Source organism: Aotus nancymaae, unplaced genomic scaffold (assembly GCF_030222135.1).
Source record: "Aotus nancymaae isolate 86718 unplaced genomic scaffold, 86718_ANA_hifiasm-v0.15.2.pri h1tg000059l, whole genome shotgun sequence".
Classification (NCBI taxonomy): Eukaryota; Metazoa; Chordata; class Mammalia; order Primates; family Aotidae; genus Aotus; species Aotus nancymaae.
This window is the reverse complement of record NW_026988473.1, coordinates 29,346,462-29,365,969: the sequence shown is the minus strand read 5'-3', so window position 1 is coordinate 29,365,969 and position 19,508 is coordinate 29,346,462. Positions and strand designations below refer to the sequence as shown.

The window sequence follows — 19,508 nt, the reverse complement described above, 5'->3', positions numbered from 1 at the left end:
AAAAAAAAAAAAAGTCCATGTGTCCATGTTCTAGGGAGCAAGATGGGAACTGCATGACCTTTTGTGACTTAGACACAATGTCATTTCTGACATACTCTATTGTTCAAGACAGTCATTCAGGTTTGGGTAGAAGTGACATAGACTCCACATTTCAGTAGAAGAAATATCAAAGAATTTGTGGATGTTTTGAAACTGGTATGCAAATAAATAAAAATTTTATAAGACAAAACCAAACAATCCCATTACAATTTTTAACTCATTAGAAAAGTCTCCAAAGTTGAAAACAGCAGTTTCTAAACTTTTCCACACAAAGTTCTTTCCAATTTAAAACACAACAAAAATTTCCCAAATAGTTATTGTTTTTATAAGAAAACACACACTCATGGCAAATAATTCAATAAAGTTAAATACAAAGAATTAAGCCTAATCCAAATAATGTAAAATATTCCTAAAACCCCATAGCCTAGAGATAACTAATTGTTAATTTTTGAAGAATGTCCTTTAAGAGCTTTCTCTATGCATGGACACACATGAATGTATGAATTGTTGTACATAAATAGGATCATCCTATTGAACTTTTCTGAAATATGTTCTCCTTTTTACGCTCAATAACATGTTACAGCCATTTTTCCATTTCCATTGTCACAGCAGAAACTATTGGTTTCTCACACAACAGCTATTGTCCCTTCTTTTCTTTTTCTTTTCTTTTTTTGAGACAGAGTCTCGCTCTGTTGCCCAGGCCAAAGTGCAGTGGTGTGATCACAGCTCACTGCAGCCTCGACCTCCCAGGCTTAAACTATCTTCCCACTTCAGCCTCCCACATATCTGGGACCACAAGCCTGTTTCACCATGCCCAGCTAATTTTTACATTTTTTTTTTTTTTTTTTTTTTGTAGAGATGAGGTTTCACTGTGTTACCCAGGCTGGTCTCATATTCCTGGGCTCAAGCAATCCTCCTGTCTTGAACTCCCTCCATGCTAGGATTACAGGTGAGAGCCATTGCACCCGACTTGTCCCTTCCCTTCCTAACAAAAACCTTGTTTTAATTCAGGCATCCATTCTCCTTTGAGTGGCAACCTGTTTCCAGGAAGGCAGACATCGTTTTTAATCTCTAGTGTAAAAGACAGTTGGCTTAGCTAAAATGGCAGTCCGTTCTCCTGGCCAGTGACTGAGGTAATGACAGAATGTGACATAATTCTGGCTAAAGTGATGGCAGGACTGATGGCAGGTTTGGGAAAATGGGATCCTTGGTGATAGAAAGGAATACTCTGGAACGGCCTCACTTCTATTCGGTTGGTGCAAAAGTAATTGCAATTTTGCCATTGAAAACCACAATTACTTTCGCACCTATTGAATATCATATATTGTCATTCCTGCACATGATGCTTGGAAACACAGCAGCTTCAGATAATGTTGGGGTTTTTTAAAGAAATGACTTATTGTTTAATTTAAATTGATTGACCTCATTTTTTTGTTACTTATAGTCCAAAGTATTCTAACTGATGAATGTCACACATAAAATTATACAAAATTACTTTGAATGGCTCCCTATGTTATTGTATGGGTATACCATCACTGACTGTAAAATTCTTAATTGCTTGATATTTAGGCTATTTCTTTCTTTCTTTTTATTTTTTTGCTATAATCAACAACAGTGATGTACTTTGACTAATTCAATTTTCAGGCAGTGCTTGGTGTGTCTACATAACCTCCACCCTCTCACAATAATTAGTTTCTAAGCCATAAGATTGGTGCCACTGAGGTACAGCTTCGTAAATCTGACTGTTTTGTATGAGATGAAAGATTGCAGTCTCCAGTTATCTCCATTTCCCCCCCTTCCTCCAATATAGAGAGCATGGACTTTAGAAGCAGACAGAAATGGTTAGAAGTCCTCCGTCATTCCCTAGCTGCACAATGTCATGAGTTTCCATTTCCATGCTCTATAAAATGAGAACAGAAATACCTACCTTTTAGGGTTGTTGTCAGGACTAAATGGGATGATGTATAACAAGCATCCAGTCTGTTGCTTGATACACAATAAGTGCTGAAATGCTCATATTTTATATTTTATTATTTATCATTTGGAAGAATGTGTGTGGAATAACAGGAATAGGAGCTATTACCCTCACAACGTGGCCGTGGAATGCTGTTTGCTTTCTTTCCAGAGTGGCAAGACTTCTTGCTATTTTTTTAACTTCTTACTTTGAAATTATTTTAGATTTATAGAAAAGTTGTAAAGATAGCACAGAGAGGCTGGACATGGTGACTCACATCTGTAATCCCAGAACTTTGGGAAGCTGAGGCAAGCGGATCACTTGAGGTCAGGAGTTCAAGACCAGCCTGACCAACATGTTGAGACCCCTGTCACTACCAAAATACATAAATTAGCTGGGTGTGGTGGTGTGCACATGTAGTACCAACTACTGGGGAGGCTGAGGTGGGAGGACCGCTTGAACCCAGGAGGTGGAAGTTGCAGTGAACTAAGATTTCACCACTGCATGCACTCTAGGCTGGGCTACAGAGCGAGACCCTGTCTCAAAAAACAAACAAACAAACAAAAAGATAATGCAGAGAGGTTCTGTAGAACTTTTACTGAGCTTCCTCTATGTTGACATCATCTTTGGTACATTTATCAAAACTAACAAGTTAACATTGGTAGCATTACTAAATACACTACAAACTTTATTTGGATTTAACCAGCTTTTACTAATGTCCCTTTTCTATTCTAGGACACAATCCAGCATACCATGTCTCCTTGGGTCCAGCTGTTTTTTAACGGACTTACAGCTCTTTCCTTGGAGGGCTGAGTTGCACACTTCTGCTGGAAAATTATCCAGAGTTAACATTAATTGGGCGCTTAATGACTAGCCCTCCTCATAACCCTGTGTATTTCATTCCTGCTCTTATTTTACAGATGGGGAAACAGAGACTCTGAGAAGTAGGAGTCTTGATCAAAGTGGCTCAAAGGCAGAGCGGGTTCCGATGAGACAGCCTGGTTCCTGCTTAGTTGTTCTTCCCAGAGGAGGTTCCCCCCGGCCCTCTCCCCAGAGCCTGTCCTCCCTGTGTGGCTGGGAGGAGAGAGGAGGTCCTGGAGCAGGGACAGCCTTGCCTGTGGGCAGAGCTAACTCTGGCTAAAACTGAGCACTTTCTGCCCACCCCGTCTGGCTCTGAATTACCTCCAGGCTGCCTGGGCAAGGGCCCGCCACGCCCCTTTCTCCCACCCTCCTCCCAAACTCTGGGTCTCAAGGAAGCTGCGGCTGTCAATCCTATCACTGTGCGCTTGGCCACAATGCAAAGGCGCCTCCTGGTGTTTGCATTTGAATAGAGACCGGAGCCCAAAGTCAAACAATGAGGCTCGTGGTGGGAGTGGGGGCGATTTGGGGCAGAGTGCATTCCTGCAGTCCCTCGTACGCCTCTGTGAAGGCAGTTCTCTTCTCCACTTTCTCAGAAGGATTATATCTCCACTTGCTGGGGCTGCCCCTGCTCCTGGGGACAGGAAAGGGATTACGTTTCAGCCAGGGTCCCATCTGCACAGCCTGGTGTCTTCTGGCTTCCCCATCCAGGAGCGCTGTCCACTGCCAAGTGGGAAGGAGGCAGCCAGAACTAAAGCTTGCTCCCTGAGATTCCTGTGCGGTCACGACTGCTACCTGCTCGGTGGGCTTCTGATGACAGCTTTCACATCAGGAACACTTATGTGCCTGGCAGCTGAAGGTACATGGATCACTTTATGCGATAAGGAAATGGGGACTCTGAGCTACTCAGCTGGTAAACGGCAGAGCGTGGACTCAGACTTTGGCCTGGTGGGCTCCAAAGTCCTCACTCCTTCCATTACACCAGATACCATCATGACTGTTTTGGAAACAGGGCCATTGCCAAAATCAGCCTCAGGTTCCTGGTGCCAGGAGGGTCCCACACCATTCTGGGCTAGGCAGTGTGTGGCTCCTGCCTCTAGAGGACCAGGCTGGTGATAAAGCCCCTTTCTAAGGCACCTGAAGGGAGCTCTTTGCTGGGCAGGCGCGTGTGCCATGGTGAGGGCCCACATCCTGTCAGTGATGGGGGATTTCCTGATTCAGGTGACACAGCTTAAAGAATGCTGATCATGAACTGCATCTCTATTTATCCGGGCAAACTTGGCCTAGCTGAGGTGTTAACTGGGCCATGGAACGGCTTTAATCCTTTTGTTTACATTGAGATGGTTCAGTGAAACTAGCACTGTCTTAAGCTGGAACTGCATTTCATCTTCAGGTCTGCTCTCAGGACTGACACAGAGACCAGCTCTGGGCGGAAATAATCATAACATCCAGAGCTGCAACCTGGGGTGATTCATCTCAGAGTCACCCAACGCCGCATCCTTCTTGGTCATGAGTGGCTTCAGGGCGCTGGCTGGGCACTGGCAGTCTCTACTAACAAGCACGAATTCACAGCAAACAGGTGCTGAGCTCTTACTATCCACCAAACACTTCACGTGTGTGCACTTAATTGATCCTTTTGACAACAGCAAAGTAGGGATCATTATCATTTCTACTTTCTTAGGCACAGAGAGTTTAAGAACCTTGTGATGGGATTGAGGACACTGCTGCCCCACATTATGGCACCTTGATACAGTGAATATTTCAAGCTGAAGGAACTTGAGAAAACGGCAGCTGTTAAGTTCACACAGCCCTTAAGTTGCAGAACTGGGAGTTGAACCCAGGCAGGGTGGTTCCAGAGTCTGGGCATATAACCGTGACTCTGTGTGCAGATTAGCAACATAGGCAGAGGTCTGGAGGGACACAGACCAAAGGCTGCATGCTGGCATGCTGGCTGCACACAGGGGACTTCTTTTCTTTCCTATTTATTTGTCTTTCCTAATTTTCGACATGTTTTGAGGGGAGCAAAACGTTAAAAAGATTTACACTAGACAAAAGAACAGGTCCTCAGTGGGTGCATGTTGCATGGGACAATGTACTGGGATCCCTCCTGGGAGTGTCCATAGAACACCAGTTTGGAAAGACACGATGACTCAGGTGGATAGAAGGCAGAAAAAAATCACTGATACAAAATGAGGGGTTTGCTTATTCATTCATTCATGTGTTTATTCAATCATTCACTCATTGCTTCAAAAAAGCATGGAGTGCCTACTCTGTCTGAGCATGGTAGTGGGTGCTGGGGATAATTATCCCAAGACAAGATCTCTACCTTCCAGGGGTTCATAGTCTGGAGGCAGAGGTGAGGGGATGTTACTTTCAACAAAGCACCTAGTAACTCCTTAAGACATAAAGTAATTTGCAAGTCTGATTCCTCCATCAGGTTTTGAATCCTTGAGGGCAGGGACTGATACAATACTGGTATAGCCACATATTTCAACCATTGATGCATTCACACATTTATTCATGTATTCATGCTCTTTTACATTACCACATGGTGGTTGAACATACATAGGGTGTACGGTGAAGGAACAGCCCATGTGGTTGTTTCTTTAGGTTGAAGGAGGAAGAGAAGAGGGTGGTTCCAAAAATCTCTGTGGAGATTTTAGGAGAAGCTTAAGAACTGAGAAAGTTGGCCAGGTGCATTGGCTCATGCCTGTAATCCCAGCACCGAGGGAGGCCCGAGGTGGGTGGATCACCTGAGGTCAGGAGTTTGAGACCAACCTAGCCAACATGGTGAAACCCTGTTTCTATTAAAAATACAAAAATTAGCCAAGCTTGATAGCAGGTACCTGTAATCCCAGCTACTCGGGAAGCTGGGGCAGGAGAATCTCTTGAACCAGGGGGCAGAGTTTGTAGTGAGCCAAGATCGCACCACTGCTCTGCACTACAGCCTGAGCGACAAAGTGAGACTCTGTCTCAAAAAAAAAGAACTGAGAAATTTTTCACCCAGTGGGGAAGGTACTTCAGGGAGAGAGAAGAGCATATGAAAAATCACAGTGGTATAACACTGACTGGTGCATTTAAAGAACTGCCAATAGTTAAGTCCCAGGAGCTAGGACTTAAATGTGAGTAAGTTATAAGAACAGAGAATCAAAGCGGAGAGTAAGGGGTATATGTGCAGATGGAGGCTAGGGGATAAGGAAGGCTCCTCCTCTTCCTCTTTCTCTTCTGTTTAATGAGCCCTCCCCTACTCTTTTGGAAAGGCGTGAAAGGGTAAAAAACTACCATCTTTAAGCACCAGTGCATGCCAAACCCTGTAGTGAGTGCCTTGCACCCTTTAATCTTATGTTGGCACAATTCACTAGCCCCATTTTCCAGGTGAGGAAACTAAAGCTCAGAATGGTGAAGTGACTTACTCACACAGCCAGTAGTGGCAGAAATAAGGTTTGGATTGAAGTGCATCCAGTTCTAAAAGTGGCACTCTTTATACTGGCCAGACAGAACAACTGAAAATGGAATCACATTTTTGTGTCTGCAAAATGCTTTCATGTACCTAGGCTCATTTGATTCTTACCATGATATTGAGTAGCAATTGGTCAAGTATCATAATTTCCATTTTTTTTCAGTAGGAAAACTGAGTCACAGAGAGGTTCATTTTGAGTGATTTGAGAATTTTAGAATTAAATACAACCAAAATACCCAAAAGAGGACACACTTGAAAAACTATACATGAAAATGAAGATCAGCCCTGAGATGGCTTCTCAGTGCAAAGGGGCAGCTGAGGACGTGACACATGTGCACATGAGAAGCTCATGTGCATGTGGAGGTTTGCAGCTGGAACAGCCGGAGGGGCCAATTCAAGTGGCTGAGCTAATCCTTTCCTCTGCCTTCTGCCTGCTTCCCCCGTCACCTTCGGGGCCCCTCCTGAGGGGACATCTGCGAATTCTCCATGGAATCCCTCATTTAGTGCCCAAGACCCAGCGCAAGCCTGGGTGCAGAATGTTGGTGCAATTTTGACAAGATGCTCACAGAGGTTCAGTGACTAGTTTTAATTAGGCCATCTTTGTTTACGTTTGATGTTTATCAGCTAATTGGCATGGCAAGGTGTGAGTCACACAGCTTTCCCCTGGCATGGAATCAGTTGTCAGAGAAAGAGCCAGGAGAACAAATGATCCCAATTATGAGAGAACCCACCGGGCTAATTATCGTCCCACTAAGGACGGAACCTTCCCCCTCCTGCTGCTCCTGCTACTGCTGCGGCTGCACCAAGTGCCCTGGGATCTCTCCACCCCTTCCCTCAGCCCCAGAAACCCAGAAACCAGGATCTGGGCCCCCAGCTGACTGCCTGGAGATTTATTCTCTCAAATTCAAAACCTGCACGTTCCCCCAGCTCAGACACACCAGGGCAACATTCTTCCTTTAGTTCAAGATCATTCTCTTTAGCTCCTTCCATAAATAACAGCTCATGTATGGTGGACTTTTCCTGGTGCAAGGCACTGTTGGAAGCACTTGATAATTATTTTCCCCAATAACATACAGTCAGGTCCCATTGTTATCTCCATTTTACAAATGAAGAAACTGAGTTGTGCAGATCTTAAATAACTTGTTGGAGGGCAAGCAATAGGGCAGGGATTTGAGTGACACGATCTATCACCGTGGCACCTGCTCTTGACCGTCAAATGATTCTTGGATGCTCAGAGAGCCCTAGAAATTAACCAGTTAGGATTCTTCAGGTGGATTTCTGGGGCCACTCTCCCTCTAATTATGTAGGTACAATTGGCTTCTAGAACAGTGCTGTCCAGAACTTTCTGCAATGATAGAAATGTTATACTCTCCTGCCCAATGCAGTAGGCAGCCACTAACAAGTGAAATGTTGCAAGTGGGACTGAGGGACTAAACTTTTCATTTTATTTCATTTTAATTTATTTTAATTTGAATGGAAACAGTCACATGTTATTTGCGGTTACCTCGCTGGACAGTGCAGCTCTAGTTGGCCAGCCCTTAGTCCTCGAATGCTGCAATTTCCTAATCAGTCCTGTGTGTTTGTCTTTTCCTCCCCCTCCTCCTGCTGTAGCTTCCTGGCCTCTCTGGTTTTCTTGGTGCAGTGCAGGTCTCTTCATTTTCTGCATTCTCTCCTGCCCATTCTCTAAGCCCCCTCTGGGCTGAGGGGCTTGTGCAGAGGAATGCAGTTTGGCTGCCCTTGAGTTGAATGATGATCGTGGACCTTTGGAATGTCCACAAAGCCCCGCACTCTCAGCCTCCCCTGTCTCTCTCCTTCGCTGGGGTAACAGATGGCCCTGGCTTTCACCAGCCCGGCCTGAGCACATTGTCACTCCCAGCTGAAAGTGAAATATTCAGTGGCATTTAAATTAAATAGACTCTAATGCTTCAGTAATATTAATTACGTTTTCATTCATCCCTGGCCTAATAAATCAATGCGTAAAGAGAGGATGCTCGGGAGGCTGGCAGCCTAGTGGGGCCACTGGGCCTTTGTGTGAGCCCGCACACAATGCCCCCATTCTTACCGGGCTGCGCTTGCCCCTGCAAACATCTGTGCTCAGCCCCTCTTGAGGAAGAGCCAGAGAGGTAACATTTATACTCTACTCCTCCAATTTGTCCCTGCACCAGGGCCTGAGTCAATGGGAAATGTGAAGGCCACACTGAAAACCACATTCAGGGCTGCCGTGTGTGTGTGTGTGTGTGTGTGTGTGTGTGTGTGTGTGTATTTGCATGCACACATATGCACATGGAGCTGGGAGGTTTGCAAAATTTCTGGGGCAGAGATTCAAAGAATGGAGACAGCAGTCTACTGGTGCTGGGACCTCACTTCTAGCTGCAAGATTGTGTTAGCTCAGCCTTAACATATGGGAAGAAGGAAAAAAGGAGGAAAGAAAGGGAAGAAAGAAGAAAGGACAGAGGAAGGAAGGAACAGAAAGGGGAATAACAACAGCTACCATTGAATCAGTGCTTACTATGTGCCAGGAACTGTGCTAAGCACTTTCATGAAAATTCTCTTATTTATTCCTTGCAACAATTTATAACATAACATAGCAACTATTATCGGCCCATTTTACAGATGAGGAATTTATTTGTAGTTCAGAGAAATTCAGGAGCTTGTCTGTGGTTCCGGGCCATGTCTGTTTGACTCCAAAGAGACGTTCTTTACCTCTAAGTTCTACATCCATCAAAAGAAAGTACAGAAGAACAGAAGAGATCTCTAAGGCTATGGTTTATGTAGAGGGCAAGGGGACAATGTTTGAGAAATTTCCAACATTCTCCTTGGTTTCTGAGGTTTTTTGCCTTTGGGGAGGTCCATCCCCAACGAGCAGTGTCCCCGCCCTCCCCACCCCCACCTCCAGGGCTATACATATGTAAAAGAAGCCAATAAAACAGTCCAAGAGAGCCTGCTCTCCTAAATCTTCAGGGGACAAAACCTCCCACTTGTGATGCTTCAAAGCTGTCCAGAGCTACCAGTTTACCCCCAGAAGTCCCAACTCAATGCCTCTGATTGGAAAATAAATAGCTTTGCACATAAAAACCACAGGCCAATTGTTAGCCTAGGAATGGGAAAATGCTGTGTACACCACTGTGCATCAGCCCTGGAGCCTCACTCCTCCAGGGAGGCAGCCTCTCCTCTAGGAGATGATCCAGGAGCTGGGGATGAAGGCATTGGTAAACATGAGTTTCAAAAATGATTCCTTAAGGAGATTTTTTAAATAGTAAATGTTAAAATCTACAAGAAATTGTGTTTCTTGTAGAAAAACTAGAAAATGCATATAAGAAGGAAGGGCAAACATCAACCGAATTCTTCAACCCAGAGTTAATTAATACTTGATGTTTTTTCTTCTAGAGAGCTCTCTCTATTACTACTTGGCAAACATTGGGCCATAAGGTTCAAACTGTTTTGTAACTTGCTTTCTCCCCATTTACTGTAATCCAAAAAATGTTCCCATGGCATTAAATATGTATCTCCAGCATAGTCTTCTTAATGACTAGTTTTGTAACCTATAGGTAAAGCATGGTTTGGTTATTTAATCATTCTTCAATTATTGGACATTTGGATAATCAAACCAGAATCTAAATAGAAACCAGGGTTGTTTCTATTTTTTTCCTCCCACAAATAATACTGTAATGATTTTCCTTGTGGCTAAATCATGGTGCACGCACGTTCCTGATTACTCTCTTAGAATAAATTACTCAAAGAGAAATTGCTAAGTTGAAGTGAATATACGTGCATATTTTGAGGGCAGAGACACTGAGTGTCCGCTATGATTTTTTAAAAATGACTTGGAAAGCTAAGTCTGAGCTTCAGACTCAATTTCTAACCAATGTAAATTTTCCTACTCTCTGATGCTTGAGGCTGGTTTGATTGTACAAAACCAACTTTGTAACTTTCTGCTCAGCTTGTTGGTAGTTTAGGGCTCAGCACTTGCAGCTTCAGGGTGAGGGTTCTTGCACTTTAGGGCTGAACTGACGTCATTAGTGTCCCACAGGAAGCAACTGAGTAGAGTGACCAGCCTGTGGTCTCTGGAATCAGCCTAGATTTAACACCAGCTCTGCCTCTGACTGGCTGTGTGCCCTAAGGGAAATTACCCAATCTCTCTGGGTATCAGTTTCTTCATCTGCGAACTAGTGTGTGATACTTGTATCTGTCTTATTTCAGTGAAGATTAAATATATGTAAAACACTTAGCACAGTGTCTGACACATGGTAAATGTTCAGTAAACATTTGCTGCTACACTGTTATTATGTTGACCCACTAAGGAGCTGTTCAACCAATCTCTTAGTTATTCAAGTCTTGGGTTTTTCTTGGAGTCATCAGGAGTGACCATGAATTGCACCCTATTTAAATCCGCCCATATCACACAGAAGGTGATTTAATTCAATCTAATACTGATTGAGGTCCTGGCACAAGCCTGGCCCCGTGGTAGCAAGATGAGTGTGCCCCCAGGAGCTCATTGCCTAGTGGGAAAGCCGGAAACATGAATCGGTAACTCAGATCCAAGGCAGCCTGTTGCCAACGGTGTAATGAGAGGTGCAAATAATGCATGGGGATGGGGCCTCTCCACTGGCATCAGTGGAAGGAGGATTTGAAGTGAAGCTCAGGGAGGTCCAGTCACTGTCCAAAGTCACACAGTTACTAAGATGTGGAGCTGGGATTAGACTGTAGGTCTGTCCAGTTAAATAAAATCATGCTTGTTTCCTCCATATTAATAAGCTAATTCAAGGTCAAAGTCACTGGAGCAGACTAGGGTTGTCCAGTAGAACTTGCTTCCATGCATATGTTCTATATCTGTGCTGTTCAATATGGTGACCACTAGCTACACTTGGCTACTGGGCACTTGCAACATGGCGAGTGTGAGTGAGACACTGAATTATTTTTAATTTTATTTAAATGTGGCTAGTGGCTACTATGTTAGGCAGCATAGGTTTACATGGAGGAACTAATTTAAGAGAAGAACTAATGTTGGAGATCAAAATTTTTTTTTTTGAGATGGCATCTCACTGTGTCCCCTAGGCAGGAATGCAGTGGCATAAACCTCCATTTCCCAGGTTCAAGAAATTCTCCTGCCTCAGCTTCCTGAGTAGCTGGGACTACAGGCAGGTGCCACCAAGCCCGGCTAATTTTTGTATTTTTTAGTAGAGGCGGGATTTTACCATATTGGCCAGGCTAGTCTTGAACTCCTGACCTCGTGAGCCGCTCACCTTGGCCTCCCAAAGTGTTAGGACTACAAGTGTGAGCCACCATGCCCCACCCAAACTTTCTAATGACAGGAGAGTGATTTTTAAAAATAAAAAGTAAAAAGTAAAGCATACCCTAATTTGAAAGGAATTGTTAATTAATAATAATAATAATAATAATAATAATAATGTTTTCATGGAGGCCAAATACTTTTTCACCCTTGGAGCAATACATGCCTTTGGTTGACATGCTCTGACCATGCCATCTTTGTGGCTCTTTGTCAGACAGTTTGGGGCCAAGCCAAAGCCCATGGGGAGGGCTCCCTTTGGCAAATACATTCCCCCTTCTTCTCTGTTTTGTATTTGGCATTAAACCGAGTAACTGTCTCATGCTGAAACCACCACACGTATCTAATTCCCATTTTGTTCTCTGTCAGATTCAGGCAGAGAGCTGATAGAATAGCTGACACTTTCAGGTCAGAGAAAACTTCCTATCTGTACTTCTCAATGGTTGGAGCTGTGCAAAGACGCACTAGGCAGCCTTGGGGGGAGGTGAGTCTCCCATCAGGAGAAGTGTTCAAGCATGCATTGAACAATCATGGGTATGTTGTAGCAAGGTTGCAAACGTCAAAAGAGAGAGGAGAGGTAGTGGGAATAAATGACCCTTTATGTTATTTCTAGCCCCTAAACTCAGAGCCTTTACAAAGACTTTTGTACAAAAGATTGTTCTCTGTAAAAACCTTCATCTATCCATACCCCATAGCAAAGGTTAGACTGGGAATTCTCTGAGGTCAAGAATGTATCATAGTCACTGCTGTGTTGTTGGACTAGCCCTGGTACTTGGAATATGAGAAGTGTTCAGTCAATTCTGGTTGTCGTGGTTGAGAGAACACTCAAATCTTAATGCCTTAACCTAAGTATTAAATGGTAGTCTTCATTGGTTTTGATGAGAGTGGACGCACTAAGTAAATTCAATGCAAATTTGGGTCTGATCTCCAAAAGGATCAAACAATCATTCCCTGATGTGTGCCCAGCCCTGTGAGATAAAAAGGTAGGGAGGGAACTCACAATCACACAGTGTCTACCAGTGCTGAGTACTGTGGTAGGTGCATTTGCATATATTTTATAGTATAATTCACAAAACAACCTTGGAAGAGGGATTACTATCCCATTTTATAGATATGGAAGCTGAGGCTTCACAAGGGATTAAAATAGCATCTATAGTAATAGGCTGAGGAAACAGTCAACAGCCTTCAGTCCTACCCTAAACTCATTTATGGGGCAGATGTTTTGTAGGAGGGATCACCGATGGTAAGGACAGGAGACTGAAGAGACACCTTGGGTGAGGTTCTGGACATCTTCAACGTTGGAGCCTTCTGCCTCTTGGTCAAAGAGACCACCATGTCTTAGTGAATCAGAATGATTTAGGACCATAGCATATAACATCACCCACTCATCTCCCCAAATCCTCACAAGTTCTTATTTGCCAATGGAAACCCCTCAGACTGGTTTCTTTACACCTCTAAGGAATTACTTCAAATGCAAGACCTTTTTTTCTCAGTTGCTTCCCACTGGCCAATTTTTAAAGCCCACCGTAGCTATACTAACCAAGACTCTTTCCATTACAAGTGGCAGAAATCCAGTTCAAAGAGGTTTAATTACAAAAATTGTTTATGGTGCTGAATGAGCAAGACTTCATGTATGCCTGGATACAGCTGCTGACATGACGGTATTCCGATATCTCTCAGGTACCATTTGACTATTCTCTCCTGTTTCGGCTCCCTTATCAGACATGGTCACCAACAATTTCAGATTTACTTCCTAGCATCTTCCGTAGAAACAGTGAAACTCTCCCCCAACTGTTCTAACATCGAAAGAAATGTAGCACATGAAATAATGTTGAAACTATGAGGTTTGTGCTGGATCTGATAGATGTCAAGTACTGCTATGCTTCTCTTGAAAATTTACAATCTCCTGAGGCAGGCCTGAGGGTTCTCTGTGACATCTCACCATGCTTCATCATACAGTTGGGGATCCAATGTGGTTGGGTCACCGTCTCCCCTCGCCTGACCTGCTGCTGCTCTCTGTCCTAATTCCTGGGCTCAGCCCTTCCTGTTTGTAGAGTAGTATTTTGAATCTCATCCTCGATTTTTATTAATGAATCACCTTAAGCAGGTAACCTGTTCTTTCCACGCCCGACTTTCCTCATTGGTAAATGGTGATTGTACTATCCACCTTGTAGGGCCATTGTGAGAATTAAATGATATTCTCTGTTTAGTATGCTGAGCGAAGTGCCCAGAACACAATCAGTATTCAAAGTTGCAGCTATTATTTTCCTTGTTTTTCTTCTACATATTGTTATTACTATGAATACTTGGAGCAGCTAAATTAGTTGGCATAGGCTTATCTGTGAATGGCAGTAAACCCCAAATAAGTAGCTTAAAGACAATTAGAGGTTTATTTCTCTTACATGCAAATATCCAGGAAGGTGGTCCAAGGCTGATGTGCTGTTACCTAGTGTCAGGAGTCCAGGTTCTTTCTGTCTTATTTATCTGTGGTGCATAGCTCCATTTCCAAGGCCACCTCATGGCCCAGGTGGGCTGCTCTAGATCCAGCTCTTATGCCCCGATTCCAGCCAGAAGGAACAAAGAAAAAGGAGAAGTTCATTCTCCCTCTCTTCCTGGAAGGTGCACACTCCAAGCCTATACAACTCTCAATGCCAGAACTTGTCACACCTAGCTACAAGGGAAATGGAGAAATGTAGTGTTATTCTGGGTGGCCGTGGTACACAGCTAAATGTTTTATTGCTATGGAGGAAGGGTAGGCTGTGCCACCACAGGACTGGGAAAGGTCTCTAGAAGCTGGACTGACCCCGGATGATGCAGCTCCGAGAAAACCATGCTTCTGCTTAAAGGGAAATACTCTGTACATCTTTTGCTACTGAGGAATGCAAAATTCACTTGGGGATTTTTAAGAAAGCTAGAAGTTAAAACCCAAGTGTGAAGCTCTCTTCCCTGAGCCAAGGAGCTTAGTTCAGTCTTTCTCCTCTGATTGCCAGCCGGGGCTGGGGAGAGGCAGAGCACTGGCCCCAGGCAAACTTGGTTTGAGGCCAAATTCCAGGACTCTTGGGGCTGACTGGCAGCCACTCTGTCTGAGCAACCTGGGGGATCCTGAGAAAAGAATGAACATCCGAATCCCAGAACAAAATCAGCAGTGATGATGCTCCTGCAGCCCGGGTCTGGCTGGGAGGCCGCACAGTGGGGAGGATGAGGTCATGGTGATAAATGAGAGAAGGGGGAGGGCTCTGGAGCACAGTAAGTCTGCCCACCAGCCAGAACCGGGAGCTCAGAGCAAAGCCAGCCCCTCTCTCGTCTGTCACTGCTCTCCTGTGTGATCATAGGGGAGTCATAGTGTTTTTGGACTTCAGTCTATCCAGTGAGAAGATAGGAAACACGGCAGCAGCAGCTAGGTTCAGGAATGTCCAGAAAGTGAATAGAATTCTTAAAGAAAAAGGGGCTTGGTTGCTAGGGGTTTGGGTGAAGGGAGGGATAAAAGGGTGGAGCACGGAGGATTTTTAGGGCAGGGAAGCTTTTGTGTGACACTATAATGATGGATGCATGTACACATCCTTAAAACCCTTAGGAAGTAGAGCGCCAAGAGGGAACTCTAATATCATCTATGGACTTTGATTGATATTGATGTGTCAATGTAGGTTTATCTATTGCAACAAATGGACCACTCTGGTGGGGCATGTTGATGATGAGGGACGGACGGGTGTATGCTGAAACGCTGTGTATTTTCTGCTTCATTTTGCTGTGAATCTAAAATTGCTCTAAAAAAATAAAGTCTATTATTTAAAAGAAAGCAAAAGGGGTTGACTTTGGGAGTAATATTGACAACTTGGGGCTGAGTAAAAAGTTATTGAACAGCTATTGAAAAGAAATCAACCATGTGTATTTATCATCTGGTCCAAAAGCCTACTTTAGGGCTGTGAAGACAAAGTAATCAGACACTAAGTAAATAGTGATATTTTGTCAAGGAAGGTGTAATAAAAGAGATTGAGGAGTTCCCCCAAACATTCGTGTACCATAAAACTGCTCACATCTTGGTGTTGAGTGCTCCAGTCCATTTGATGTGTATGGTAGTTTAATTTGGAACTTGGAGGCAGGAGGTAGACAAAAAAATATTGCAGTTACATTTTCTGCATCTCATTGGTATGCTTTTAGGTCATTCCAAGATGATTGCCTTTCAGGATTTAGGAGATAGAGTTACCTTTTGATGCTCTGCAAGCGCTTTTGTTCAGCATGTAGGTTTTTTGCTTTTTGAAGAAAGTCAGGATTATATATTGACCTGAAGACAGTGCAGCAAGGAGCCCTGTGCCTAGCGCTGTTGTGGATGAAATGGTGGTGCATCTACTGTCCAATAGAACTCTCCGTGATGACAGAAATGTTCTCATTTGTATGTGTCTGATGTGGTAGCCACCAGCTACGTGCAGCTACTGAGCACTTGAAATGTGACTAGTGCAATTGAGAAACTGAAAATTTCATTTTATTTTAATACCTTTAAACTACAAATTTAAATCATTTTACTTTAATAACTTTAAACTACAAATTTACATAGCCCCTGTACTGACAGCATGGGTCTAGGGCCATGCCCTTCAGTAGTGCTTTTCCTATTCACCTCATGGTTTCTCAGGAGTTTGCTTTGCATGTATCTCTGTGTCTGTGGAGAGGAGGGAATGATGCATGCATTAGTGCATGTACGGGAACGCTGCAGGAATTCCCATAGGTATACCAAAAGCTTACCCTCAACCCATAAATATCTCAGACCAAAAAAACTGGAGCATCCTACTACATATCTACCTTTCACCTAATAAAAGATTCCATACTATGGAATCCAGGAAACAAGGCAGGGATTATGTAAAATTTCTTGGCTGTATTTCTTATTTTAAAAACATAGGTCAGTACGTTTATAGTTGTATTATGCATACATAATACATGGGATCAAACTGAGGTCTAAGGCTGGTCCTGGCTCTGCTACCAAGTTGCTGTCTGGCACGTGACAGCCCTTCTGGATTTCACTTTCCCCAGGGTGAGTAAATAAAATGGGATAAACAACCATTTAGCTCTTTGATATTATCTCAGATCTGAACAGAATATATCATTTTTTAATTAAAAAACATGAAGACAGAAAGCTTTACTTTAGACTGGTCTAAATCTGTAGTGGATTTTTCAAAGTGCATACCACATTCTGCAGTATGTTGCAAAGGAGAAAAGGGCGCTGTGGTTCAATCAGCTTGGGATACACAGGTTAATGTTACATAGGTTTCTCTCGTTCAGGACTCCTCAGAACCTTTAATATGCTAATGTTCATTATGACTTTTCAGGTGGGGAATCCAGCTGCTGCCTTTCTCAAAAGACCCCAGAATTATTTCTCTTGGAGGAGCATCTTGTAGGAAGGACTAATGGTTTGTGGAACACACTTGGGGAAATGTTGATCTTGAGGCAGCATGAGTGTTTTTTAGGGACTCAAGCTGTCTCCCCAACTTTGGCCTGCCCTTGCCTATCATGCTGGGTGTTCAGGGATGGCATTCTGCACACAGCAAAGTGCTGAATCCTGCTTTTTTCACACAGGTGCAGCTCCCCATGGCCCCAGCTCTCCAGCTGCCCTCGCAGAGCCAGTTTTGTGCTAGGGCTATCATGGCTTGCAAATTCCTTCTCTAGCTCAAGCGCATGGACCCAGAACATGCCACTGCTGGAGGACCAATGTTGACCAAGACCCTCAGCAGTAATGTGACCTCCATGGGAGCTGGCAGCACCTTGCAGAGGGCAGAGTTTGGCTCTGTGCTTGTACTATTGGTGGTAAATTCTGCTGAGCTCTACAGATCCATCTGGATGAAAAGGTCTGTATGAATGCAAGATCATTATCATTATCAGCTGTCCCAGTTGGAGCCTACTCACAAGCCCACTGTCAATGGGGCCTTTCCAACAATTCCATTCTACATGGCTTGAAAAAGGTGTAATTACACGAAGCTGCCTACCTTCTGGGGAGACAGACACTTTCATGTCTGTCCCAGGAGTGATGGAGAGAAATCTCTTAGGCCACTCTTTAGGCACATGGAGAGAGGTGCCCTCCAGGCCTGGCCCAGGTCAGGGACAAGTCAGAAGCTGCATCTGGAGCAGATCCAGGACCTTGTCCTGGTGCACACGAGGGGCCAGCATCGCCCCTGCACCTTTATAGCTCAGGTGCTCTCTGGTGTTACCAGGAAGCTGCTGGGAAGAGAGGGAGGTCAGGGAGTGTCCAAGGACAATGCTTCCTTTGCTCTTGTTCATTTTCAGCTTTAAAAAATAGCCTCCATGACCCCCAAAATGGTCTTTTGGTGTGAGGGAAGTGGTTGCTCTAAGGAAAGTCTCTGCCTGACACACACAAAAATTCTCTTCCATGACCTTGGACCATGTCTCTGATGAAAAGACTGGCTGGGCGAGGAGTCCAGCCCGCTGACCTCCCATTTGGCCTGAGTCCTCTGTTGCAGGAGTCCCCATCCCGGGTTAGGGATCAGTACCGGTTCCTGTTAGGAACTGGGCTGCACAGCAGGAGGTGAGCAGCAGGATAGCCAGTGAGTATTGCTGCCAGAGCTCTGCCTCCTGTCAGCTCAGTGATGACACTGGATTTTCGTAGCAGCGTGAACTCCATTGTGAACTGGTGGTGTGAGGTATCTAGGCTGCATGCTCCTTATGAGAATCTAATTAATGCCTAATGTTCTGAGGTGGAACAGTTTCATCCTGAAACATCCCTGCTCCATCCCCCACCCACTGTGAGCTCAGAGAGCACCTCAGCCTATGGTCAGGTACCATCTACAGCACTTGTGCCTTAAACACCCATCAGCAGATGCAAGGATTTCTCAAAGCATGTCTCAATTTAGGGTGCTACAAACTAGTGTAGCCTCTTGCCTATGACTGAAGACTAAGGGCTCCATCCAACCAGCTCGCTTGTCTGGGTCCAGTCTCCAGGACTCTTCCATCTTCCCTGTAGTAAAACAACACACTTGGTGGGCATTATTTATTTATTAGTGCACAGGGCCACATTGACAAAGTCTTAATATTTAATGGCTTACGAGTCTAATAATAAAAAAATTAAAACTCTTATCTTTTGTCGTTCTTAAAAATGAGCCTGATTTACCCATTCATTAGGCTCTTATGTCTCTGTCTAAAACGAAGACGTCAGATCTTTAGCCTAAGTAACATTAAGAATAAGGAGGAGAATGCAAATAATGCCCAAGCCTGCCCTTAAAAAATCATAAAGAGGCCGGGTGCGGTGGCTCAAGCCTGTAATCCCAGCACTCTGGGAGGCCGAGGCGGGTGGATCACGAGGTCAAGAGATCGAGGCCATCCTGGTCAACATGGTGAAACCCTGTCTCTACTAATACAAAAAATTAGCTGGGCATGGTGGCGCGTGCCTGTAATCCCAGATACTCAGGAGGCTGAGGCAGGAGAATTGCCTGAACCCAGGAGGCAGAGGTTGAGGTGAGCCGAGATCGCGCCATTGCACTCCAGCCTGGGTAACAAGAGCGAAACTCCGTCTCAAAAAAAAAAAAAAAAAATCATAAGGAAACGAATAGGCTATCCCAGCTTTACTAGTACACATTTCACAGGCTGTGCTTAGCCAATACAATCCTCATGAGTGCCACCTTTTATTTGACGGTAAAACCTCCTACAATCCCATCTGTAAACCCAGTACTTATCATGGAAAGATCCCATTAGCTAACACCAAGTGGCTCAGGAGAGCCCTTCCCAGGTGCTGATTTTCATTCATATCCCAGACTACCAGGAATGCAAGTAAGATAGACGAAGGTGAGAACAGGGAAGTAATTATGTTCTTTTGAGTCCAGTAGGCACTGGATGAGGTGCTCATATGTCTTTCCTCAAGCCTCTTCCACTTGACCCTCAGCACCAATCCAGGAAGTAAATTTTATTATGCT

General features: G+C 44.3%; 1 long non-coding RNA gene across 1 annotated transcript in view; it reads left to right on the top strand.

Annotated features, from left to right (window-relative positions):
- LOC105717245 (uncharacterized) overlaps positions 1-18,722 on the top strand; it is a 65,448-nt gene extending 46,726 nt beyond the window's left edge. Inside the window, exons 2-3 of the long non-coding RNA XR_001107487.2 lie at positions 16,917-16,997; positions 17,164-18,722. This is a non-coding gene — a long non-coding RNA (uncharacterized LOC105717245). The remainder of the gene's footprint in view (positions 1-16,916; positions 16,998-17,163) is intronic.
- Positions 18,723-19,508: the final 786 nt, after the last annotated feature.